General features: G+C 42.5%; 1 protein-coding gene and 1 pseudogene across 1 annotated transcript in view; both read left to right on the top strand.

The window, feature by feature from the left end:
• RCOR1 (REST corepressor 1) overlaps positions 1-26,200 on the top strand; it is a 129,154-nt gene that overhangs the window by 8,134 nt on the left and 94,820 nt on the right. The window lies entirely within an intron of this gene.
• LOC124512725 (uncharacterized) lies at positions 18,860-19,030 on the top strand (annotated as a pseudogene).

The following is a 26,200-nucleotide window of genomic DNA, read 5'->3' as shown; positions in this document are numbered from 1 at the left end:
TGCTAATCCTTTGTTAGGGTTGCGGGTTGATTGAGTTTCTTTGATTAGGAAGGAATAAAAATAATGTTCCTGATTGGATGTATTTCTGCCGAGAGCCTGGCCTTGGTATATAGTCCCTGGAATTACTATCACCAGGACCCTTGACTTGGAAGATGAATGTCACTGAGACTTGACACATCTTCATTTGTTTTGTTTCAGTGTTAGATCATTTTGGTGTGCTAACTTATCAACTGCTTGACCCAAATTACAGTGCCAAGTGATCTGAAAGCTTCTGATTTAATTTCTGTCCAACATGTGGTTATGTTAGCATGTTAGAGGTTAAAGTTATGGCTTTAGTTCCTGTAACAGAAATTGAGTTTCTTACAAATGGGTATGGTGCTACATTTATCTGTCTAATGGATTTGCCACTAATTAAAAGGGAATGGGTGAGTGTGTGGATGGGGAGGTAAAACTTGTCATCACTAACAGAAAACCTCCAAAGGAATGATCTGTCAGTGCCAGGTGAAGACAGTGCTTACTGTGTGTCAGTCTGGTTTGAACACTTAGTATTTATTGTTTTAATGTTTATTTTTTTTAATGTTTGTTTATTTTTGAGAGACAGAGCGTGAGCAGAGAAGGGGCAGAGAGGGAGACACAGGATCTGAAGCAGGCTCTAGGCTCTGAGCTGTCAGCACAGAGCCCAACACGGGGCTTGAACCCACGAACCGTGAAATCATGACCTGAGCCGAAGTCAGATGCTCAACCAACTGAGCCACTCAGTTGCCCTGAACGCTTAGTATTTATTAGATAATTTTAAATATGACAGTCACAACAATCATATAAGGTAATGTTATTATTCCCATTTTCCAGATGAGGAAACAGAGGCTTTTTGTTCTGGTTCAACCTAATAACTTGCCCAAGGTAGTGCATTCATTCTAAGATGCCCTTAGTTGTAAGATGCACCATTACTTATTTATTTTTATTTTTTGTTTTGGTGTTTTGTTTGTTTATTTATTTACATCCGAGTTAGTTAGCATATTGTGCAATAATGATTTCAGGAGTAGATTCCAGTGATTCATCCCCTATTATAACACCCAGTGCTCATCCCTACAAGTGTCTTCCTCAATGCCCCTTACCCACTTAGCCCATCCCCCTTCCACAACCCCTCCAGTAACCCTCTGTTCTCTGTCTTTAAGAGTCTCTTATGTTTTGTCCCCCTCCTTGTTTTTGTATTATTTTTGCTTCCCTTCCCTTATGTTCATCTGTTTTGCATCTCAAAGACTTCATATGAGTGAAGTCATATGGTATTTGTCTTTCTCTAATTTCGCTTAGCGTAATACCTTCCAGTTCCATCCACGTAGTTGCAGATGGCAAGATTCCCTTCTTTATGATTGCCGAGTAATACTCCCTTGTATATATATATACCACATCTTCTTTATCCATTCATGCATCGATGGACATTTGGGCTCTTTCCATACTTTGGCTATTGTCGATAGGGCTGCTATAAACATGGGGTGCGTGTGCCCCTTCGAAACAGCACAGCTGTATGCCTTGGATAAATACCTAGTAGTGCAATGGGCCGTAGGGTAGTTCTGTTTTTAATGCAACATCATTTTATATATCACTAAGAAAGGAAAAACTCCAAGATACCATTCATTGTTAAGTTGGAGTCAGATTTCAACCTACTGTATTTCAGGGAGAGTCAGCCAGAAATCCTTTTTAATAAAAACACTTAGGGGCATCTGAGTGGCTCAGTCGGTTAAATGTCGTACTCTTGACCTCAGCTCAGGTCATGATCTCAGGGTGCTCAGTTCAGGCCCTACATTGGGTTCCGCATTGAGCTCTGTGCTTAAAATACTTAAAAACAAACATTTAAAGATAGAAGTAGTGCTTTATTGGATCAGTTGGTTGGTTGTTTCCATGTGCTCCCAGGTGTTCTGGAGTTTTATGTTTATGGTTGCCAGAATCTGCTTCGTGCCCAATTATATTCCTCTTCTTCCTGGCAGTGAAAACACAGATTGGTTTGGTTGATTGGCGCAGATTGGAGTGAGTGGCTTTACTACTGCATGTATGTTGAAATAGTCTTCAGAGCTTCAAATACAATTACAGGGGTTTTTGGAGGGGAGTGATTTCTTAAGATTATATGATTTAAGGTTATAATGGATAATGTTAGTTTAGCCACCCTTCAGTTTAACAGATATGAGAGTAATATTTAAATATCAACTATCCCGTCTCCACCCCCAGTCCCACCCAATATATTTTTTTTTACAGGTTCACATTGAACTTGAGCTGTGGAATAAATCTAAGAACCATGTCTTGAATAAGGTGTGAAATGATAAATTAAAATATCTGAGAGAGTATTTTTAAAAAACCCTTGATTTCACCCGTACCAACTATCTGGTTAGTATTGTTCAGCAACTAATCCCCTCCTTGTGTATTATTACCGTCCTCCTTCCCCTATGCAAAAACAAACAAACAAAAAACCCTAAACCAAACTAACCCTGTCCCACCTCCATCCAAGGTATATATTTCTTGGTGTTACTAGTTTTGTTCTATTTTTCAGAGACCAGAGTATAAAGAAAATTGCAAGCCTTTTCCTGTTGACTCAAATATGAGCTGTGCCATGTTTGATTTTATCATAGTGTAATTTAATTAAGGACTAGTTTTTGTCTGCCTAGAACCTCAAGGCTTCCTTTGTACTTAAACTGAGGGCACTTAGGTGAGTCTTTGCTCCTAAAGTTGAACTGTGCTATTCTTCAGTTTCATCTAGTGGCCAGGAAAGACTGCTTGATGGCCTGTGTCTGAAAAGGTAAATTAAAATTTTGGGGTTACCTAAACATTAACGTTGACCTGAACTAAGGGTATTTCTGTGCTGTGTTACGCACACACACGTGCACCCCTCTCACGGAAGGTTACGTGCCTTTACCTCTGCTGGCGTGGGGCTCGTTCTGCTCTCAGAATTAGCGCGGATGCAGAAGGTAGGGATAGCAGAGTAGAGGGAGTAGTTAGTGTGGTCTTAATACTGTAGAGTTTTCTGGGAACTTCTGCTTTCATAGAGGGCAGCGGCATAGTTCTTTGAGCCACCAGTTCAGGTTTAAATACTTTAAGGCTCGGGGTCCTCGGGTGGCTCAGTCCTTTGAGTGTCCGACTCTTGATTTTAGATCGGGTCGTCATCTCAGGATTCGTTGGATTGAGCTCTGTGTCAGGCTCTGCACAGGGTGTGGAGCCTTCTTGGGATTCTTTCTCTCTCTCTTTCTCTCTCTCTCTCTCTGCCCCTCTCCCGCTCATGTTCTCTCTCTCAAAATAAATAAATAAACTTAAAAAATTTTTTTAAGGCTCATCTTCTGCTAACTTGTCGCAGCTGGATGTGGTTCTGAGTTTAGTACAAACATGTTCTTGGTGTGGCTGATGTTCCTTGAATAGGCATTTTGTAATGCACATTTAATAACTAAGCAGCAGGCTCAGTCATTTAAGAAATGGAAACCCAAGGAAAAATGAATTTTTAGATTACATGTAAAAGCTGATTTTCCCTATTTTTTGTGCTCTCGTTATAATGAATTTATGTAAATTAGAGGTGCACATCTTGCTTAAATACATTAATTTTTTTTGTTTGTTTTAAGTTTTATTTGTTTAGGTAATCTCCACACCCAACATGGGGTTTGAACTCATGCCCTGAGATCAAGAGTCATGTACTCTTGATCTCCTGAGCCAGCCAGGCACCTCCCAATTTTTTTATCAAGGTGAGATTCACATAACATATACAATTAACCATTTTATCTTATTATTTTTTAATGTTTATTTTTGAGGGAGAGAGAGTGGCAGCAGAAGAGGGGTAGAGAGAGAGAGAGACAGAATCTGAAGCAGGCTCCAGGCTCCACGCTGTCAGCACAGAGCCCGATGCAGAGCTAAGTTCAAGAACTGAGATCATGACCTGAGCCAAAGTTGGACACTTAACTAACTGAGCCACGAAGGCACCCCTAAAATTAACTGTTTTAAAGTGAACAATTTATTGGCATTTAGTACATTCACATTGTTGTGCAACCACCACCCCGTCTAGTTCCAAAACACCCCTAAAAGGAAATGTCATCCCCGTTAGGGAGTTACTTCTCATTCCCCACTGTCCCCAGTCCCTCATACATTGCTGGCAGGATACAGAGGGTCACCTAATCCTTCCTGTGGTGGAGAGTGGGGGGATTAAAGGAACCAGGAAGTTTTAGGTGAAATGCTCCTTTGAGCCGAGCTTTAAAAAATAGTGTTTTTTTTTTTAATTTTTTTTTTTCCCAACGTTTATTTATTTTTGGGACAGAGAGAGACAGAGCATGAACGGGGGAGGGGCAGAGAGAGAGGGAGACACAGAATCGGAAACAGGCTCCAGGCTCTGAGCCATCAGCCCAGAGCCCGACGCGGGGCTCGAACTCACGGACCGCGAGATCGTGACCCGGGCTGAAGTCGGATGCTTAAGCGACTGCGCCACCCAGGTGCCCCTAAAAAATAGTTTTTTTAAGGGCGCCTGGGTGGCGCAGTCGGTTAAGCATCTGACTCTTGATCTCTGCTCAGGTCATGATCTCACAGTTCATGAGTTTGAGCTCCACACTGTTAGTGTGGAGCTTGCTTGAGATTCTCTCTCTCCCTCTTTCTCTGTCCTTCTTCTTGTGTGCGCTCTCTCTCTCTCAGAATAAAAAAAAAAAAAAAAAAAAAAAAAGTTTTTTTCAGGGGTGCCTGGCTGGCTTAGTTGGTAGAGCATGTGCTTGATCTTGGGGTCATGAGTTTGAGTCCCACATTGGGCATAGAGCCTACTTAAAAAAAGAAAGGTTTTCAGTGTTTATAATTTTATGGTTTTTATTAATTTAAAAATTAATAATATATGTAAGCTATAAATATTAAATTATTTTGAAAATTCTAATCTTAAAAATTTCAGTATAGATTTTCTTTTTGTCTTGAGCTGCCCAATAATGGAGCCACTACTATATGAAAATATTTAAATTTAAATTTATTAAATTTAGATAAGGGACTCCTGGATGGCTCAGTTGATAGATCATGTGACTCTTGATTTTGGGGTCATGAATTCAAGCCCCACGTTAAGCACAGAGATTACTTAAAAAAAAACAAACAACCTAAATAAAAAAATTCTGTTCTGTCACACTAGCCACAGTTCAAGTGCTCTATAGCACTGTGTACTTACTGGCTGCCATATTGGATAGTGCAGAACAGAACATTTCTGTTACTCCAGGAAATTCTATGGGACAGCATTGATCTAGAGATTCTGATGAAATGAAATTTTTGTTTTTAATTTTTATAATTGGTTCAGAAATTTTGCCTTTTTATCAAGGTGCATAGTGAGATGGGATGGCTGTGTACTCAGTTCTTTTAGCTGGGTATCTGTTGTTGTTTTAAAGTTTATTTATTTATTTTGAGAGAGAGGGAGAGAGGATCTCAAGCAGGCTCCGCACCGTCAGCGAAAACTCGAATCCATGAACTGGCAAGATCATGTCGGGAACCAAAACGAAGAGTCGGTTGGTTAAGCGACTAAGCCACCCAGGTGGCCCTAGGTAGTTGTTTAATGTTACTGTTAAGGCGTTCATGATGAGGTTCCTTGAGAACACAAGTGGAAATGGAAAGCTTAGGAGAGCTTTATTTTTTGAGGTGATTATTTGGTACCTAATTAAACCAGAAAGATGATTAAGATGTATGGCTATATTGAAGATAAATATAGGACTTAAAAAACCAACAGTATTGAGGGCTCAACCTTGTCTTGAAAGATTAGGTTCCTAAAAACAGCCTTATTGAGGCATAACTGACATAAAATTAACTACGTATTTAAAGTGTACAGCCCCGTGTATGATAGGCTAATTGAAGTCCCCCTGCTTACTGAATCTGTTTGTCTTTTTTTGTTTCATTTTGGATAGTTTCTATTGCTATGTCTTTATTTTTTTAATGCTTATTTATTTGAGAGAGGAAGAGAGTGCACTCAAGCAGGGGAGGAGCAGAGAGAGAGGGAGAGAGAATCCCAAGCAGGCTCCTTGCTGTCAGCACAGAGTCTGTCTCTGGGCTCGAACTGATGAACCACGAGATCACGACCTGAGCCGAAATCTAGAGTCAGACACTCAACCAACTGAGCTACTAAGGCGTCCCTGTGCTGTGTCTTTAAGTTCTCTATTCATTTACAGTGTATGATCTGCCCTTAATCCCATCCAGAATTTTTCATCTCAGACATTATAGGTTTCATACCTTAGAAGTTTGATTTGGGTCTTTAAAAAATATATATATAGTTCATGTTTCTGCTTAACATAGTCTTTCCTCTAATATCTTAGACACGTTGAAATACAGTTGTAATTGTTCTAATGCTTTTGTCTCTGAATTCTATCATCTGCGTCATTTCTGGGTTGGTTTTGATTGATTGATTTTCTCCTCATTATGGGTTGCCTTTTCCTGCTTCTTTGCTTGTCTGGTAGTTTTTAATTTGGATGCCAGACATTATGAATTTTACTTTGATGGATGCTGGATATTTTTGTATTCCTATAAATATTCTTGAGCATTTTTTCTGGGACATGGTTAAGTTCCTTAGAAATAGTTTGTTCATTTCAGATCTTCAAGCTTTGGTAGGCAGCATCGGAGCAGCATTTCATCCAGGGCTAATTATTTGCCCCCACGGAGTCAAAACTCTTGTGCGTGCTCCACTGACGGTCCGTGAATTCCGAGGTTTTCTACTCTGGCTGTTGGGAGCCCGCACTGTTCTTGGCCCTGTGTGAGCTTCGTGGATTGTTGCCTTTTATCGTTTTGGGTGGTTCTTCATCCACAGGCTTCAAGAATTTTCTTCCGATGTGTAGTAACGTGCTGTCAGTGCCGTGCCCACTACCCGCGGGGCCCTCTGCAGACCTCGGGCAGGCGCAGCAGTTGTGCACAGCCTTCTCGCTTTTCTGACATTCTTCCCCCCCGCCCCCCCCCCCCCCCCCCGAACTCAGGCCTGCCTTGGCTTCCCTGACCCCAGCCTGTCCCCTCAACTCAGAGAGACTGCCTGACTTGTCCTGAGTTCCCTCTCCCTAAGCTGTCAGCTGGAAACTCTTTGGTTGTAGGACTTACTGCTTTGTCCTCTCTCAGGGTTCACTGTACTATGTTGCTTGGTGTCCAGTGCCTTGAAAACTTGCTTCATGTAGTGGTCCGGTTTTCAGTTGTTCGAGACAACAGGGTAAATCTGGTTCATGTCACTCTACTTTTGACAAAAGGCTAGATTTTTTTAAAAGGTGTAAGCGGAGGGGCACCTGGCTTGCTCAGTTGGTAGAGCACGTACGTGACTCTTGACCTCAATCATGAGTTTGAGTCCCACGTTCGACGTAGAGCTTACCGAAAAAGATATATATATATATATAAATGGTAACCAGATGAATTGGTTATATTCCCCCTCCCCTTTTTTTAAAGTTTATTTATTTAATCTCTACACCCAGTGAGGGGCTCGAACTCATGACCCCGGAGATCAAGAGTCACACGTTCTTCCAACCCAGTGAGCCAGTGTCCCGGTTATATCCCCTTTTTGTTAGCAAACATTAATACTTGTTTTGTATGTTTTGCCCCTAACCTGTTTGGTTTCTTCTTGATGTTGTTACGGCTTTTAAACTTTTAAATTTGGGATTTATGTTCATGGAAACATCAAGTAATGGTAATGAATAATGAATGTAATAATAAAGAATAATGATGCTTTTAGAAACCATAATACCAAACTTTGTGTTTTTATAAAGCCGCTATTCATTTCAGTATTCGTGATCAAGTGCTTCATCTGGTCTGCCTGTCCATTGACACTTGATGATTCTAGCCCACAGTTTTCCAAAGGCAGATAATTTGTTTGAATTCACTCTTCTTTAAAAAATAAATTCTTTAGGGGGCGCCCGGGTGGCTCAGTCGGTTGAGCATCCCACTTCAGCTCAGGTCATGGTCTCGCGGTTTGTGGGTTCGAGCCCCGCGTCGGGCTCTGTGCTGACAGCTCGGAGCCTGGAGCCTGCTTCGGACTCTGTGTCTCCCTCTCTCTCTCTCCCCTGCTCATGTTCTCTCAAAAATAAATAAATGTTAAAAAGAGTGAATTATTTAAAACTTATTACTTGTAGTATTTCTGAGAGAAGTATAATTGAGGAACTATCTCATTCTTGGACTGTCTTGGACCCAACTGCATCTTGCTGGAATGTAGTAAAAAGAATATTTGTGTGTGTTCCTTTTGCAACACAGAATTCCTATTGTCTTCTAGTCATTTTCAGCTAAATGTCTTTTAGATTTTTGAACATCTGGTGCATTTGTATGCCATATATTGATACTACGCTGAATTAGAGTTTTATGGATCAACGCGCGAACTGTCATTTGGAGTAGTTGCTTGGTGTTCTGCTTGCTTGGCAACAGGTCAGTTGCCATGGCGCCGCCATTTTTTACAGCGTTAATGCAGCGAGGAGTTGGGGGGCAGGGGTGCGGGCCCCTCACCCTGATAAAGTAGGGTATGAACTGGGATCGCCGAGCTTTTATTTAGTTTCGCATATTAAGTTTCTGGTAACGTTTTAAGAGTTTTATTGCTATAAAAAAGGTTTTAAAGCCCCACTTTCTGCCTTACTAAGAACAAGTAGCGAAAGCAGAGGGCAAGTGTTGATGCCAGTGATTTGAAGCGTGGGTCCCACAAACTTTGATGCAGTTGAGACAAAGCTAATAATCGTGAGGCGTTCTAGAAGCAGGCGGCTTTTACCTCAGACGTGCTCATTGGTTGACTGTGTTGAATTGTGAAGGAAACAAACCAAGAACATGTATCAAATTGGAATTACACTGTGGAAAAGTAAGAGGAGGTACGATTACGTGTTTTAGTTTTAGCTTTTTAGGAGCATAATTACGACCTTTTTAGGAGCATAATTACGACCCTTTGGACACGTCTGTTACCTTGTTTTTCACACATTCCACTTTCGTACTTGCTTTTAGGGACTCGTGGGAGAAAGTGATGGACTGCTACACTTTTGCTGGTCTGAGAACACTGAAGTTTTCTCTCAGAGAATATTACACATAATTTTCCTAAATATTAGTAACTTTGCTTTTTTTGCTAATGAAAAACTTAAACATGAAAAAAAAAGTATTAATGAATCCTGTATGTTCAGCAAACAGATTTAATAATTGTAAGGTTTTTGCCATATTAAAAGCATTTTTTTAATGTTCATTTATTTTTGAGAGAGAGAGATAGAGTGAGCGGGGGATGGGCAGAGAGCGAGGGAGACACAGAATCTGAAGCAGGCTCCAGGCCCTGAGCTGTCAGCTCAGAGCCCGACGTGGGGCTTGAACCCAGAACTGCGAGATCATGATCTGAGCCAAAGTCGGACGCTTAACTGACTGAACCACCCAGGAGCCCCTGCCCTGTTTTGTTAATCAAAAAGTTTTTATGGCTGAAGTTGAATAAATTTGCTTTTAAGTGGTATTTGCATATTATAGAATATGAAGTTGTATATTAGACTTAATTATTCATTGACTGTCTGCTATTTTTCACGGTCACAAAATGCCTGGTCTGCTATGATAAAGCCATGTGATAGAGGCACATCTGTGCTCTGCAAGCCTTTGGTCGGTGGGACGAGGTGATGTGGTTGAAATGGGGGTGTGGAATGAGAGGCTCTCCCGACCCTTAAGCTAGGTCTGGAAGGGCAGATGCAGGGACGAGGGAGCCACATACTTAACGTGGAGTCCTGTGGGCAGAGAGGGCTTTTGCGGGGAGTCATGAGTAATTTGATACAGATGAAACTCACAGACGTAATTGGGAAAGTGGCGGACGGTGAGACTGGACAGGTAGGTGTATGCCAAATCACAAGGGCCTGTGTGCCAAGCTAAGGAATTTATTTCATTTTGCAATAAGTTTATTAAGATGTAATTCACATACCATAAAATTCACTCTTTTAAGTTACAGTTTGGTTTTAGTATATTCAGAGTTTTGCAACCAGTACCACTATCTTTAAAAAAAAATTTTTTTTAAAACATTTATTCATTTTTGAGAGACAGAGAGAGACAGAGCATGAGTGGGAGAGGGTCAGAGAGAGGGGGAGTCACAGATTCCAAAGCAGGCTCCAGGCTCCGAGCTGTCAGCACAGAGCCCGACGTGGGGCCCGAACTCACGAACCACGAGATCATGACCTGAGCCGAAGTTGGATGCTTAACCGACTGAGCCACCCAGGCGCCCCCCATTACCACTATCTTAATTTCATTTTCATTATCCCGAAAGAAACCCCGTACTTAGTATCAGTCATTCCCTATTTGGAATTTATTTTAAATGTTGTTTAAATAATTTTTTTTTAATGTTTATTTTTGAAAGAGAGAGAGGGAGAGAGAGACAGAGCGTGAGCAGGGAGGGGCAGAGAGAGAGACACACACACACAGAATCAGAAGCAGGCTCCAGGCTCTGAGCTGTCAGCACAGAGCCCGATGCAGGGCTCGAACTCACAAACCGTGAGATCACGACCTGAAATGAAGTCGGACACTTCATCGACTGAGCCACCCAGGCGCCCCTATTTTACATGTTGTTTAGATAATTGTCAAAAATCATTAAAGACTGATGTCTCTTTGATATGTATAAGATATACTTTCCTTAATGGTTGTATTGTGGAAGCACAAATGCAATATTTTTGTGAAATAATGCATGTTGTATTGACCATGAATTTTACTTATTTATTTATTTATTTATTTATTTATGTTTTTAAAGTTTATTTTGAGAGAGAAAGAAAGAGCGCACAGTGGGGTAGGGGCAGAGAGAGAAAGAGGGAGAGGGAGAGAGGGAGAATCCCAAGCTATGGGGGGCTTGAATTTACGAGCTGCAGGATTATGACCTGAGCTGAAGTCAGACACTTAACCGACTGAGCCACCCAGGTGCCTCATCATTCAGAAACTTTTAGATGAGCATCTGCTATTTTTCTAGATACTCGTCTAGGCACTGTGAACAAACTTGACATCTTAGCCCTCATGGAACTAAGTTGTAGTGAGGGAAGGAAATGAGGACAGATTTGAAAGCTCTTAGGCTGTTAGAATAGACGGATTTTTATGGTAGATTAGATGTAGGGAACAAGGAGGCCACAATAACTTCTGTACTTCTGGCTTGGGTGACTTGATGATTGATGGTGCCATTCACTAAAATGGGGTTTTGAGATTGAGATCCCTGCACATAATTTAGGCAACACTGGGGCGCCCGGGTGGCTCAGTCGGTTAAGCGTCCGACTTCGGGCTCAGGTCATGATCTTGCAGTTTGTGAGTTTGAGCCCTGCGTCCGGCTCTGTGCTGACAGCTCAGAGCCTGGAGCCTCCTCCTTCACAGAGGAAGATTCTGTGTCTTCCTCTCTCTGCCCTCCCCTCCCCCCCCCCGTCAAAAATAAAATAAACATTAAAAAATTAAATAATTCAGGCAACATTTATTGAGAATTGTTATGGACTCTTTTCCTGTCTCTCCCCTAAGTTAGGTCCACCTTGTGTCTTCCCCTGTGTGTACCTTGTGACTTACCTCCATTATAGACCGTCTCTGTCTTTATTAGCTCTCATTTCTGCTCCGCTGCTCATTGAAGATGGGAATCGCCTATATCATTTTTGTATCCCTCCTACAGACCATCTATACTGGTTTACAGAACATAATTCTCATTGCCTCCCCTGCTGCTGGCCTCTCATAAGCTGCCATCATCTGTAACTCGAATCACTGCCGTAGCCTTCTAGTAAGTCTCCTGCTTCTAGATATTAAAATGTAAGTCAGTATGTTTCTCTGCCATTTAAAGCCTCACAGTGGTCCACATTTCAGGTGGCCTTCTAGGACCTACGCAGTCTGGTCTGGCACCACTACTATGACTTTATCTCTTTTGCTTCTCTCCAGTCTTTGCTCAGATGTTACCATCTCCGTGAGGCCTGTCTTGATCTACCTGCCTCCCTCTTCATAAGTGTGTTATCTCTAAAATATGACTTACACACAATCTAGTACATATTGTATGATTACAACTCTGTGACAGTTCTAGAAAAGGCAAAACTGTGGAGACAGTAAAAAGATCACTGGTTACCAGAGTAGGAGGAGAGAAGATTAAGCAGAGCACAGGACTTTTAGGACAGTGAATCCACACTGTATGATACTGTAATGTTGGGTACATTTCATTATACATTTCTCTAAACCCATAGGATGTACACCAGAAGTGGACGTGAAGGTAAAATGTGAACTTTGTGTGATTATGGTGTGTCACTGTAGGTTCATCCGTGGTAACCAGTATAACACTGGCGGGGGATGCTGATAATGGGGAAGGCTGTGCATGTGTGGGAGCAGGTGTATGTGGGAAATCTCTGTACTTTGCTCCCAATTCTGTTGTAAACCTAAAACTGCTCTAAAAAAAAGTAAAGTCTTTAAGTATAAAAACAGCAGCAACAAAAACCTAATCACAAAGATCACCATTAAATAAAATATTTATTCTTTAGTATAATTAAATCTCCACTAAACTATTTGAAACAGTTGGTTTGTTTGAATCAGGATTCAGACATGAGCCACATGTTGCAGTTTTAAAAAATAGCTTTTTTGAGGTACAACTGACATTCAGTAAACTCATATTTAGAGTGTTATAAAATGTTTATTTATTTTGAGAGAGAGCACTCGCATGCGTGAGTGGGGTAGAGGCAGAGAGGGAGAGGGAGAGGGAGAGGGAGAGGGGGAGAGAGAGAGAGAGAGAGAGAGAGAGAGAGAGAGAGAGAGAGAGAGAGAAAGAGAGAATCCCACGCAGGCTCCCTGCTCAGTGCGGAGCCCGATGCAGGGCCCCATCTCATGGCTGTGAGATCGTGACCTGAGCTGAAATCAAGAGTCAGATGTTTAGCCAACTGAGTTACCTGGGAGCCCTGATTAGTTTGGCATATGCGTACACCTGTGAAATCACACTGAAGATACGGATTATATCTATCATTTCCAAAAGTTTCCTCAGGCCCCTTGGTAATCCCTCTTACCTGCCCCTCCTTCAGGCAACCACTGATCTTCTTCTTCACTGGAGATCAGCTTGCATTTTCTGGAGTTTTAAAGAAGTGGAATCTTAAGTTCCATTTTGTCTGACTTCTTTCATTCAGCATAATTCTTCTGAGATTCATCCGCATTTTGCACGTATCAATTATTTTTATTCCTGAGTAGCATTACATTTTATGGATACGCTATATTTTTTTTATCCACTCACCTTTTTTTAAATATAATTTATTGTCAAATTGGCTTCCATACAATGCCCAGTGCTCATCACAAGTGCCCTCCTCAGTGCCCATCACCCATTTTCCCCTCTCCCCTACCCCCCCCATCAACCCTGTTTGTTCTCAGTATTTAAGAGTTTCTTGCAGTTTGCCTCCCTCCCTCTCTGTTTGTAACTTCTTTCCCCCCCCCCCCCCCACCCCATGGTCTCCTATTAAGTTTCTCAAGATCCACATATGAGTGAAAACATACGATATCTGTCTTTATCTGACTGACTTCACTCAGCGTGATACCTTCTAGTTCTGTCCACGTTGCTGCAAATGGCATGACTTCATTCTTTTTCATTGCCAAGTAGTATTCCATGGTATATATAAACCACATCTTCTTTATCCATTCATCAGTTGATGGACATTTAGGCTCTTTCCATAATTAGGATGTTGTTGAAAGTGCTGCTATAAATGTTGGGGTACACGTGCCCCTATGCATCAGCACTGCTGTATCCCTTGGGTAAATTCCTAGTAGTGCTATTGCTGGGTCGTAGGGCAGTTCTATTTTTAATTTTTTGAGGAACCTCCACACTGTTTTCCAGAGTGGCTGCACCAGTTTGCATTCCCACCAACAGTGCAAGAGGGTTCCCGTTTCTCTACATCCTCGCCAGCATCTGTTGTTGCGTGAATTAATTTTAGCCATCCTGACCTGTGTGAGATGTTATCTCAGTGTGGCTTTGATTTGTATTTCCCTGATGATGAGTGATGTTTTTTCATGTGTCTGTTGGTCATCTGGATGTCTCCTTTGGAAATGTGTCTATTCATGTCTTCTGCCCATTTCTTCACTGGATTCTTTGTTTTTCGGGGGTTGAGTTTGATAAGATCTTTATAGATTTTGAATACTAACCCTTTATTCGTTATGCCATTTACAGATGTCTTTGCCCGTTTGGCCGGCTTCCTGTTGATTTTGTTGATTGTTTCCTTTGCAGTGCAGAAGCTTTTTATCTTGATGAGGTCCCAATCGTTCATTTTTGCTTTTAATTCCCTTGCCTTTGGAGATGTGTCGAGCAAGAAATTGCTGCGGCTGAGGTCAAAGAGGTTGTTGCCTGCTTTCTCCTCTAGGGTTTTGATGCTTTCCTGTCTCACATTTAGGTCTTTCATCCATTTTGAGTTTATTTTTGTGTATGGTGTAAGAAAGTGGTCTAGTTTCATTCTTCCACATGTTGCCATCCAGTTCTCAGCACCATTTGCTAAAGAGACTGTCTTTTTTCCATTTGATGCCCTTTCCTGCTTTGTCAAAGATTAGTTGGTCTCCACTCACCTCTTGATGAACGTTGGGGTTATTTCTGTTGTTTGGCTATGACAGGACTGCTATGAATATTCAGGTACAAGTCTGTGTGTGAACAATATATTTCTTTTTCTCTTGGGTAAAATACTCAGCAATGGAATCATATAGTAGTTGTATGTTTAATTTTTTAAGAAACTGCAAACTTTTTCAAGTGGTTTTACAATTTTACATGTCCACCAACAGTGTATAAGAGTTGCAGTTGCTCAGGACGCCCCGGGGGCTCAGGCGGTTAAGCGTCTGACTTCGGCTTAGGTCATGATATCATGGTTCGTGAGTTCAAGCCCTGCATCGGGCTCTGTGCTGACAGTGTGGAGCCTGCTTGGGATTCTCTCTCCCTCCCTCCCTCCTTCCCTCTGTCTCTTTCTCTCTCTCTCTCTCTCTGCTCCTACCCCACTTGCGTGCTCTTTCTCAAAAGTAAATAAACTTAAAAAAAAAACTAAAAATGATATATATATATATGTATGTATATACACATACACTATATAAAAAGAATTTCAGTTGCTCTGCAACCTTCCTAACAGTTGGTATGGTCAGTCTTTTTTTAATTTGACATTCTAATATGTGTGTAGTGGTATTTTGTTTTAACTTCTGTTTCTCAAGTGACAAGCGATACTGAGTTTTGGTTTTTTATCTGCTTATTTGCTATCCCCTTATCTTCTTTGGTAAAATACTAGTCAGCCCCGTGATCTGGAAACTCTTCAGACCTGTAAGTTGAGACTGTTGGAGCATTCATCTCTCTTGTTTCCCACCCTCAAGGATCACCTGATCATCAGGTTCTTCATCACCTGATGGCCATTGTCTGGAAGACCATTGTTTCATGTATATATATATATTTTTTTTTAATTTATTTTTTTAATGTTTATTGTTTATTTTGAGAGAGAGCAGAAGGGGCAGAGAGAGAGAATCCCAAGCAGGCTCTGTGCCATTAGCACAGAGGCAGATGCGGGGCTCGATCTCATGAACCATGAGATCATGACCTGAGCTGAAATCAAGAGTTGGACGCTCACCTGACTGAACCACCCTGGTGCCCCTGTTTGTTCTTTGGGATGTTTCAAGGAGGAGGGTCGATCTGGTCTCTGTTACTCCATCTTGGCCTAAAGCATGCACGCTGAGTTTTAATGTATAGATTTCTCCCCCCCCCCTTTTTTTTTCTTTGTAATTAAGTTGTGGAAAACCACTGGATTGTCTGGTGGAAAGAGTCCCTCATTCTGGATTTGCTGATTGCATCCCCTGGCTGTTTTTATCATGTTCCTTTGTCCTCTGTATTTTCTGTAAACTGGTAGTTAGATTTAGAAGATTGATTTTTTTTTTTTAATTATTTTTGTCAGGAATAATTTCATAGGAGCTGTTTTGATCATCCTCTATTTTTTTAATGTTTATTTTTGAGAGAGAGCATGCATGCTCATGGTGGGAGGGGCAGAGAGAGAGAGGGAGACAGGATCCCAAGCAGGCTCTGCGTTGACAGTAGAGAGCCTGATGCGGGACTCTAACTCACCAACTGTGAGATCGTGACCTGAGCTGAAAATGGGCATGTAACCGGCCGAGCCACCTACGCGCCCTGACCATCCTAGTTAAAATGGAAACTTCCACTGTACTCCAGGCCTCTTCATCCTGCTCTCCTCTTTCTTATTTTCGTAACACCTTCTAACATGCTATAAATGTACATATTTGTTTAATGTCTATTCTAAAATATAAACTCCACGAAGGCACGGGATTTCGTTTTGTAACCCCCTTGCTTTGTATCCAGACCGCTATATCCCCAGAGTGTAGAACATTGTTTAGCACATAGTCGGTACAAAATAAAATCTCTTGAATAAGTGAATGAAATACAAAGGCGTAGAACTGGTAAACTGCCCGTCCTTCGCTACGGTCCGCAGAAAAGTAACACTTGGTTTTGTTAGATTAATTGTGTTTAACAACATTATTAAAACTTGGGGACAGTCCTCTGGGTTTGGGGCAGTTAGAAACTCCAGAGGTGGGGGCGCCTGGGTGGCGCAGTCGGTTAGGCGTCCGACTTCAGCCAGGTCACGATCTCGCGGTCCGGGAGTTCGAGCCCCGCGTCGGGCTCTGGGCTGACGGCTCAGAGCCTGGAGCCTGTTTCCGATTCTGTGTCTCCCTCTCTCTCTGCCCCTCCCCCGTTCATGCTCGGTCTCTCTCTGTCCCAAAAATAAATAAACGTTGAAAAAAATTAAAAAAAAAAAAAAAGAAACTCCAGAGGTGGATTTCGGAGGACGGCTGTGTCACTGGCTCTGTGTCTTCCTCTGAGAAAGCCTCTGTTTGGTAGCTGCCAGAGACGGATCGGCTCTTTACAATCTTAGCCCAAACCTAGCAGCCTTTTTCAAGCAGAAACGCAGAGCAGTGAACGCTTCGGGTGAGGCTGCCCTCTGCCAGACCATACGTGTCGCCGGATGCCGGGGGAAGCCCAGGAACTTAGCCATTCCCGTCAGGATCCCCACACCCCTCCTTTCCCTCAGCACACCTAGCTCCTCCATCACCCTCTGCCTTGGGACCGTCAGGATTAATCTCATCATGTGCTCCCCTCCTGCCCCCACCACTTTTTTTCTTTTTTTGTGTGTGATCAGTCACCCACAAGGCCAGAATTACTGGGTCATCCTCCCATTATGTGGATTCTAATCTCCAAGACTCTACCCACATTGTTTCTTCTGATCCTATCTCCCACCTCCGACCTTCTCTTGAAGTCTTTCCAGCGAGCCTTCTGAAAGCAAGGTGCCTCAGCAAGAATCCCCGAAAATCCCTAATTTCTTCGGTGAATTTCCCCTACGTTCTTGTTCCAGTAGAAAAGTGGTTTTCTCCTGCTGGAACTGTTTTTTCCCTGCAGTGCTCTCAAGTAGTGCTGGCTTCCTCCTACATTTCTCACATCACCGGGCCTGGAAGTGGGATGTCCTCCTTGTCCTTTATTGCCAGTTCTGTGCCGTTCTCCTCTTTTCCCGAAAACACACTGCTGTGAATGTATGTCATCAGATTATACCACTTATTACTGCTTTTTGCTGTATGTAACCTGCCTTTGCACGGACTGCTGGAGGAGCGAACCGTTATCACTCCGGAGCGGCCCTCTTTATCTCTAGTAATGCTCCTTGCCCAACAACTTGGCTATGCCGGCTCCTTTTCGCCCGTGTTTGCGGGCTGTTTTCATTTGTGCGTTCATCCTTTATTCGGATGATTTAGGTATGTCTAAACAGGTTTTTATCCAAGGCATAAAAAGCAAATCTTTGCTTTTATCTAAGGCATTTAGTTCCATGTACAGTTTCACTTAAGTATTTACTGACATATTTGAATTTAGATCTATTGACTCAGAGCTTTCTATTTATTTGACCCACTTGTTCTGTGTTTCTTTTTTGTTCCTTCAACCTTCTTTTGCATTGACTTAACGTTTATTATTCTGCCCTCTCTCCTTAGCTTGCTAGTTATGTACTTTTATTAAAAATGCCATTAGTGGTTGTTCTAGAGGTTACGGTTTGTTTGTTTTTAGTTTTCCAAGTTTCATTTATTTATTTATTTATTTATTTATAGTGTTTATTTTGAGAGAGAGAGAGACAGAGTGCAAGCAGGGGAGGGGCAGAGAGAGGAAGACACATAATCCAAAGCAACTCCAGGCTCTGAGCTGTCAGCACAGAGCCCGACGCGGGGCTCGAACTCACGAACCGTGAGATCATGACCTGAGCTGAAGTCGGATGCTTAACCGACTGAGCCACCCAGGTGCCCCTAGTTTTCCAAGTTTTTAAGTTGTGGTAAAATAGACATAATATAAAATTTGTCATATTTAACTATTAACATTTTTTTTGAAGTGTATTTATTTATTTAGAGAGGGAGAGTGGGTATGTGCATGAGCAGGGGGGAAGGGCAGAGAGAGAGGGAGAGAGAATCCCAAGCAGGTTCCGTGCTGTGATCTCAGAGCTCAGCGTGGGGTTTGATCCCACCAACTATGAGATCATGACCTGAGCTGAAATCAAGAGTCAGACACTTAACCAACTGAGCCACCTAGGCGCCCCTAACCATTTTTAAGTGTACAGTTCAGAAGTATGAAATATAGTCATAATGGGCTATTTATTCATCATCATCTTCCTTTTCCAGAACTCTTTTCATCTTATAAAACTGAAACTCTATTCCCATTAAAAGTAGAAGGCATTCTACTTTGTCTCTATGATTTTGAGTACTCTTAAGTATCTTATGTAAGTGAGTCATACAGAGTTTGGTTTTTGTGACTGGTTTATTTCATTTGGCACAACGCCATCAAGATTGATGCATGTTGTAGCTTATGTCAGAATTTCTTTCCTTTTTAAGGCTGTTCGAAGGACAGTTTTGCAGGATATAGGATTCTTGCTTGAAAGCTTTTTCTTTTAGCACTTTGAGCTTTGCGCAGTGGCAGTATCGTAGCCAATGAGTCTTATCCAAGGCGCGATTATTACTAATTGAAAACTTCTGGCACTTTGATTATATTGGTCCACTGCTTTCCGGCCTCTGAAGTAGTAGTAGTAGTTGATGTTGTTCTTGTTCTTTTAATGTTTATTTATTTTTGAGAGAGAGAGAGAGAGAGAGAGAGAGAGAGAGAGAGAGAGAGGGAGGGGCAGAGAGAGAGAGAGGGAGATACAGAATCTGAAGCAGGCTGCAGGCCCTGAGCTGTCAGCACAGAGCCCCATGTGGGGCTTGAACTCATGAACCATAAGATCATGATCTGAGCCAAAGTTGGACGCTTAATCAACTGAGCCCCCCTGCTCCCGGCCTCTGAAGTTTCTGATGAGAAATCTGCTCATTAACTTACTGAGGATCTTTTATATGTGATGCGTTATTTCTCTTGCTGCCTTCAAGATTCTGTCTTTGTCCTTGACTTTGGAAAGTTTGATTATAATGTGCCTTGGTGTAGGTCTCTGATTTATTTCTGTGGAGTTTGTTGAGTTTCTTACATGTTTATATTCATGTCTTTCATCAAATTTGGGACGTTTTTAGCCAGTTAGTTTTTCAGATCTTCTCTTTGCCCCTTTCATCTGGGATGCCCACAACTTGTATTTGGTCTGTTTGATGGTGTCCCACAGGTCCCTTATGCTCTCTGTCCACTTTTCTTTCTGTTCAGTCTTTTCTTTCTGTTTCTCAGACTTGATAATTTCTATTTTCCTATTTTCAGGTTCACTGATTCTTTCTTTTGCCTACTCATGTCTGCCTTTGAGTACCTCTAGTAAATTATTAATTGTACTTTCAACTCCCGATTTTTTTTGGTTTCTTTTTAGGTTTTCTATCTCTTAATTGATTTTTCCATTTTATTTATACATTGTTTTCTTGACTTTCTCCACATCTTTTTTTAGTTCTTTGACCATTTTTAAATCTTTGTCTAGTAGGTTTGCTGTCAGGTCTTTTAAAGGATAGTTTCTGTTGAAACTTTTTCCCCCTTTGAATTGGCCATACTTTTCTGTTTCTTGTATCCCTTGTGATGTTGTTGTTGTTGGAAAGTGAACATGTGAGTCTAATAATGTGGTTAACATCCCCTTCCCCAGGTTTGCCGTTTTTGTTATGTATTCACTAATTCATCTATTCTTCAGTAGACTTCCCCCTTACTGTAGACTGTCTCTATGTCAAGGATCATCCTGAAGTTAAACTTAAGGTTTCTCTGATCTGTTTTTTTTTTTTTAAGTTTATTTACTTATTTTGAGAGAGAGAGAGAGAGAGAGAGAGCTTGTGGAGAAAGAGAATCCTGAACAGGCTCCACACTATCAGTGTGAGGAGCATGATGTGGGGCTTGAACTCATGAACCTGTGAGATTGTGACCTGAGCCAATATCAAGAGTTGGATAGTCAACTAGTTAAGCCACACAGGCGCACCAGGGTTTCTCAGATCTTTTCTGAGACTATGCATTTCTCTGGGCATGTGTGGTCACTTTCTCATTTTCCCTGTATAGTGCATGCATTTGCTTTTTTTTTTTTTTTTAAAGTAATCTCTGTACACAGTGTAGGGCTTGAACTCACAACCCCAAGATCATGAATCACATGCTCCACCAACTGAGCCAGCCAGGTGCCCCTATGCATTTGCTTTTGTATGGCCTAGTCATCAATATCTGCCTCCCAGAAGGTGAAAATGAGAAGAGTGAAGAATGTGTGTGTGTGTGCGTGTGTGAGCGTATACAAGGGACAAGCTTCTTAAAGTCCCCCGCGAGTGACTCCGCTAGAGGATGAGAGGCTTGTTGTGGTGTGGGGGTGGTGCAACAACAGTGACGATCTGCTGCTTGTCTGCACCTCTGTTTTCAGAAGCAGCATTTGGTGGTCAGAGCACAGATTGTCAGTATTTGGAAAACACGGTCCTTTCTGCATACCCCGGCTCCTACATGTTGTGTACAGGCTGTGCCAGGAACTGAATATGTGCACTGCTTCCCGCCCCATGGCCAGGGGCAGGGATGAGTAGCTGCTACTGTCCGGAGAGCTGAGATTGACCAGAACTGACTGCGGTTTACTGCATGAGTTTTTCTCTTGGACATTGCAAGCTTTCAGTAGACGCCAGAGATCCAGCACAGTTACATCAGACAGCCTCTGCCACTGTAGTTGCCTGGGGCGGAGGCGGGGGAGGCGGCAGACAGATTTGTGGGGCTTCCTCCTCTACCATCTTCCCAGAATCCTCTCCCCTAGAGATTATAATTTATATCTTTGATTTATCATCCTGTTGTAAACTGGGTGCTTTTACCTTCTTGAAGGGCAACGCAACAGCCATAGGATGCCTAACTCCGCTTACCCCTGTGCCCCCTTTGTGCCTTTGTTGTTTCATATTTTAAGTCTTACATACGTTGATTCCTGTAAGAAACTATTATCTTACACAGTCATTTTATTTGGATTTATTCATATATTGACCGTTGACCATTTTGTCGTTCTTCATTCCTTTGTGTACCTGGTGAGTTTCTATCTGGTTTGTTTTGTTTTGTTTTGTTTTTTGCACCTTTGGATACTTCTTTCAGCGTAGGTCTGCTAGTGATGGGTCTGTCTGAAACTGTTTTTATTTCAAGTTATTCTTGTAGGTTATTTGTATTGGGTATAGAATTCTAGGTTGTGCTCTCTTCCTTTTATAAAAGCGCTTTAGAAGACTCTTTGTGTTTGGGTTTCCCGTCCTTTTCAGTAGTAGGTTAACTGTCAGTATCACTGTAACCTTCCTGTTTCCCAGGCTGTATTAATTGTTTGCTCTTTCTTTTAGCTATTTTATTGTGATATTCCTAGGTATGAAGTTTATCTTTGTTTCTTAAAGTTTAGTCTACTTAGGATTCTTAGAGCTTCTTGAACCTGTGGCTTACTGTCTTGTTACTTTTAGACAGTTCTCAGTCATTCTTGTGTATTGCTTCTGTTCCAGGCTCTTTTTCCTTTCTTTCTGGAATTTCAGTTTCATATGTGTTCTGCATCTCTGTCTCCTAGCCTCTAAGTCTGTGTTTCCAAATTTTTATTTCCTGGGCTTCATTTGAGATCTTTTATTTTAACTTGTCTTTCTCCTTTTATCTGTCTATCTTCTTTTAAATCTGTCCATTGAGTTCTTAGTTTCAGTTGTATATCCTTTTTTTAGTTTTAGAGCCTCCATTTGGTTCTTTTTTTATAGTTTCTAGTTCTCTGCTAAAATTGTAAATCTTGTCTTTAAAGTCCTGGAATATCGGAAGTGGATAGTTGACTTGTCAACAGCATGGGTGTGAACTGTGCGGCCCACTTCTATGCGGATTTTTTACAGTACACTAAATATATTTTCCTTTCCTTACGACTTTCTTAATAACATCTTTTCTCAAGTTTCAGTTGTGAGAATACAGTATATAATACCTGTAACCTGGAAAATATGTGTTAATTATGTTATCAATAAGGCTCTAGTCAACAGCAGGCTATTAGGTTTTGGCGAGTCAAAAGTTATACGTAGATTTTTAAAAATGTTTATTTTGAGAGAGCGCAAGAGTGTGTGAGTGGGGGAGGGGCAGAGAGAGAGGGAGAGAGAATCTCAAGCAGGCTCTGTGGTGTCAGCCCAAAGCCCAGCACAGGGTTCGATCCCACCAACTGCGAGATCACGACCTGAGCCGAAATCAAGAGTTGGCTGCTCAACCGAGCCACCCAGGCGCCCCATCTATATGCGGATTTTTGACTCCTCAGGGTCTGTATGCTCCCCACTGCTGCACTGTTCAAGAGTCAACTGTAGTTATTTTTAAATCTGGTAACTAATATCTGGAATGCTTGTGGTCTGTTTTTGTCTTCTATTTCTTCTGTCTTGTGTTAATGTTGTATTATTTACTCACATGCCTGATCTCTTTTGATTGTGCATTTTATATCAAACTTGCAACTTGGAAAATTGATTATCAAAAAATCTGAGGCCTAAGGAAAGTATCTTCTAGGGAGGTTTTATTTATACTCACACTGTGGAATCAGCTTACTCCCAGTAGAAATTGTTCAGGGCCGACCTGCAGTCCCTTTGAGGGTCTGTCTACTTCAGTTTTATTCTTTTTTGTTTTTGTTTGTTTGTTTTTTTAAGTTTATTTATTTTTGAGAGAGACAGAGACAGCACAAGTCGGGGAGGGGCAAAGAGCGAGGGAGACACAGAATCTGAAACCGGCTCCAGGCTCTGAGCTGTCAGCACAGAGCCCGACGCGGGGCTCGAACCCACCAACTGTGAGACCATGACCTGAGCCGAAGTCAGATGCCCAACCGACTGAGCCACTCAGGCACCGCTACTTCAGTTTTATTCTTCCAGAGTACAGCCTCTCGGAGTCCCAGTTCAATGAAATGGCCGTTCGCAGGCTGCTGTTCTCTCTCCCTCTCCCCAGTGGCAATACTTGGAAGTCAGAGCCATTACCCTAACACCAAGAGCCTGTCAGATGCATTATTCAGCGTCTCAGCCTCTCAGTGCTGTCCTCTAGCGTTGGCAAATGCCTCTGGGGGGAAAAGTGACCCCAGTAGCTGTAGTTCCCTTCCTAAGTCTCAGTCTCTGCTGTGTTCCAGCTCTATCTTGTTAGTTCACCGATTCCTTCAAGCAGACGCTTTTGACATTTTGTTGAGCTTCTCTGTTTGTCCTTGGTGGGTCTGAGTTACCTAGTTTATTACTAGAACGGAAGTGGCTTCCTCTTTTGTCACTCGCTAAGCACGGTGTCTGTAGTCTTTTGTAATTTTTTTTGCCCTTGAGGGTAATCCATCCCAGAGCAACGGTGAATGGCTGAACAACTATTCAACAATAGTGACAGGGCTTCTTAGTTCCTTGACCTCTCTCCCATGTATCCTGTTCTCTACCCTACCTTGGCCACCCATTCCCTTGGATCACCATCATGTGAAAAAACTCTTGTCACTTCAACTTCAAACTTAGTACTCTGACTACCGCTTCCAGACTTTATAGCTCCCACCTTCAACCATCCCATTTCCTGCAGTCTTCAACCCCATCGTAAATTTCAGTTCATTGTTCCTGCCGCATTTCCCCTGGTCACTCTCTTGTCTTTGTTGACCATAAATTCCATAGTCATTACAGCATGTCCTCTACTCATGCTCTCTTGTTTTCCTCGTGTTTCATCAATAATCGTGTCTAAGCCACAATCTGTGTCTTAGCCTGGATTCCCTGGAAAGGATGGCAAGAGTGTATGTGCTGATGCTTTATTTGAAGTTAGAGCGAGGAGGGAAAAAAGAGGATGAGGCAGAGAAGAAGGGAGAACAAATACAAAGTGGTATGTTTCTAAGCCATCACGGCTTCGTGAGAACCTTAGCTGGTTGCTTGGTCGTCCTGGGAATCTCTAGGGAATCATGGCACCTCTCAGAACACTCCCAGGGGATGGGGGCGGGCGGCAGGCAGGTATGTGGAGGTGGAAGCTGAGAAGTTTGACGGCCCTTTCTCGTCTCCTGTCTCTTAATGGTCGGAGTTGCCCCATTAGGGTCTTAAAATTTTTTTTTCACGTTTATTTTTGAGGGAGAGAAAGTACGAGCAGGGGAGGGGCGGGGAGGGGCAGGGAGTGGGGGACAGAGGATCCGAAATGGGCTCTGTGATGACAGCAGCGAGCCTAATGTGGGCTCAGACCCACAAACTGCGAGATCATGACCTGAGCCCAAATTGGATGCTCAGCCGAATGAGCCACCCAGGCGCCCCTGCCCCATAGGGACTTCGTTATTCTCTGCTTTCAGGTTTGTTACTTGGCCTCCACAGGCAGCCCCTGGGGAAGCTGCTGAATTAGGTGTTGGAGCTGCTGTGGCTTCTGTCACAGTGCACACGGGGAAGGCTACCGGGGCTTAGCCTTTCTAAGCCCTGGGGGAGGTGGAGACAGTTGGTGACGTTAGGAAAGAAGACGTGGGTAGTGGGCTGAGGCTTAGGATCATCTGAAGCTTGCAGGTTTCTGCCAGGCCTGGTGGGGCTGTTCCAGCTGGGAAGTGGGACAGCAGGCAAGTCCGAGTGTGTGGGGGGGAGGGTGCCTGAAGTGCTCTCGTTACGGCCTGTTTAATGCAGCTTCTGATTCTTCTTTTGCTTGAATCCGTGTGAATTCAGCTGAATGTGGTTACAGAGACCATACTGACTAATCTCATTTTAAAATCATGACCACCAAAATCTCGTAGGCCCATTACAGGTTATATTGTTTTCCTATCTAGTTACTCTTCTGTAGAGTATTCAAATGTCTCATTTAAAATGTTCCATTTTTCCTTCCCCTTTTTCCTTTATTTAACTGGGAAAACATTGAAGCAGTTGCATGTGAACTTCTGCAGGCTGTCATTCTCAACAGCATATAAGCAGCCTGTTAGATCTCACTTGTGTAAAAAGGTTTTTCTTGATAATTGTCTATACTCTGTTTTCCATTCTTTTCTTCTGTTCTCTTCTCGAACACGCTTCTTTCAGGTTTTTGTCCCCACTGCTCTTCCAGAATTGCTCATAATGTCACTGGTGACCTCCATGTTGCAAGATCTAATTGTCAGTCTTCCCCGTTTACCCCAAGAGTCCCAGGTACCTCACTGCTGTTTGAAACCTGATTAGTTTAGGGCTCTCCAGAGAAGCAGAACTAGTAGGATATATATATTAAAAGACATTTGTTACAAGGAGTTGGCTCACATGACTGTGGAGGCCAAGAAGTTCTTAGATCTGCCAGTCAGCAAGCTAGGAGAGATGGTCTAAGTTGTAGTCTGAGTACAAAGGCCTGAGAGAGGACCAGGAGATCCCATCCCGTGTCCCAGCTCAAGCCGTCAGGCTGGAGAAGTTCCCTCTTAGCCTTTTTATTAAATTCAGGCCTACTGTTTGGATGGGCACCACCCACATTACGGAGGGCAGTCTGCTTTACTCAGTTTACCAATTCAGATGTTAATCTCATCCAGAAATACTCTCACAGACACATCCAGAATAATGTTTGACCGACATCTGGGACCCTGTGGCCTGGTTGAGTTGACACGTAAAGTTAACCATCAAAAAACCCTCTCTCCCCCAAGACATCTAGAACAAGATGCCAGTTTAATCTGTAGGAGTTCCAGTCCCCATCGCCCCTGACCTCAGCTCCCAACTGCTCCTTTCTGTTCTCCACTCTAGTCACGCTGCCTCCCTTCTCTTTCTTGCCTGTTGCCCGGTGTGTTCCTGCCCGTAGGATCTCTGCACTCACTTTTCTTCTGCCTCCAGTGCTTTTTCCTTGCTTCTCTACCCCTCCCCTTCCCTTCATCCATATGGCTTATGTTCTTCTTTCTTTCCCTCCGCACTGAACTGTCACACTCTCACTGAGGCTTTTCCTGGCCAGTCCATCTAAACA

This window comes from Lynx rufus, unplaced genomic scaffold, assembly GCF_022079265.1.
Source record: "Lynx rufus isolate CCGP_SWC_20201006 ecotype Redwood Valley unplaced genomic scaffold, mLynRuf1.p SCAF_17, whole genome shotgun sequence".
Lineage (NCBI taxonomy): Eukaryota > Metazoa > Chordata > Mammalia > Carnivora > Felidae > Lynx > Lynx rufus.
Note: the sequence above shows the minus strand (reverse complement) of the source record. Positions and strands in the feature narration are given on the sequence as shown.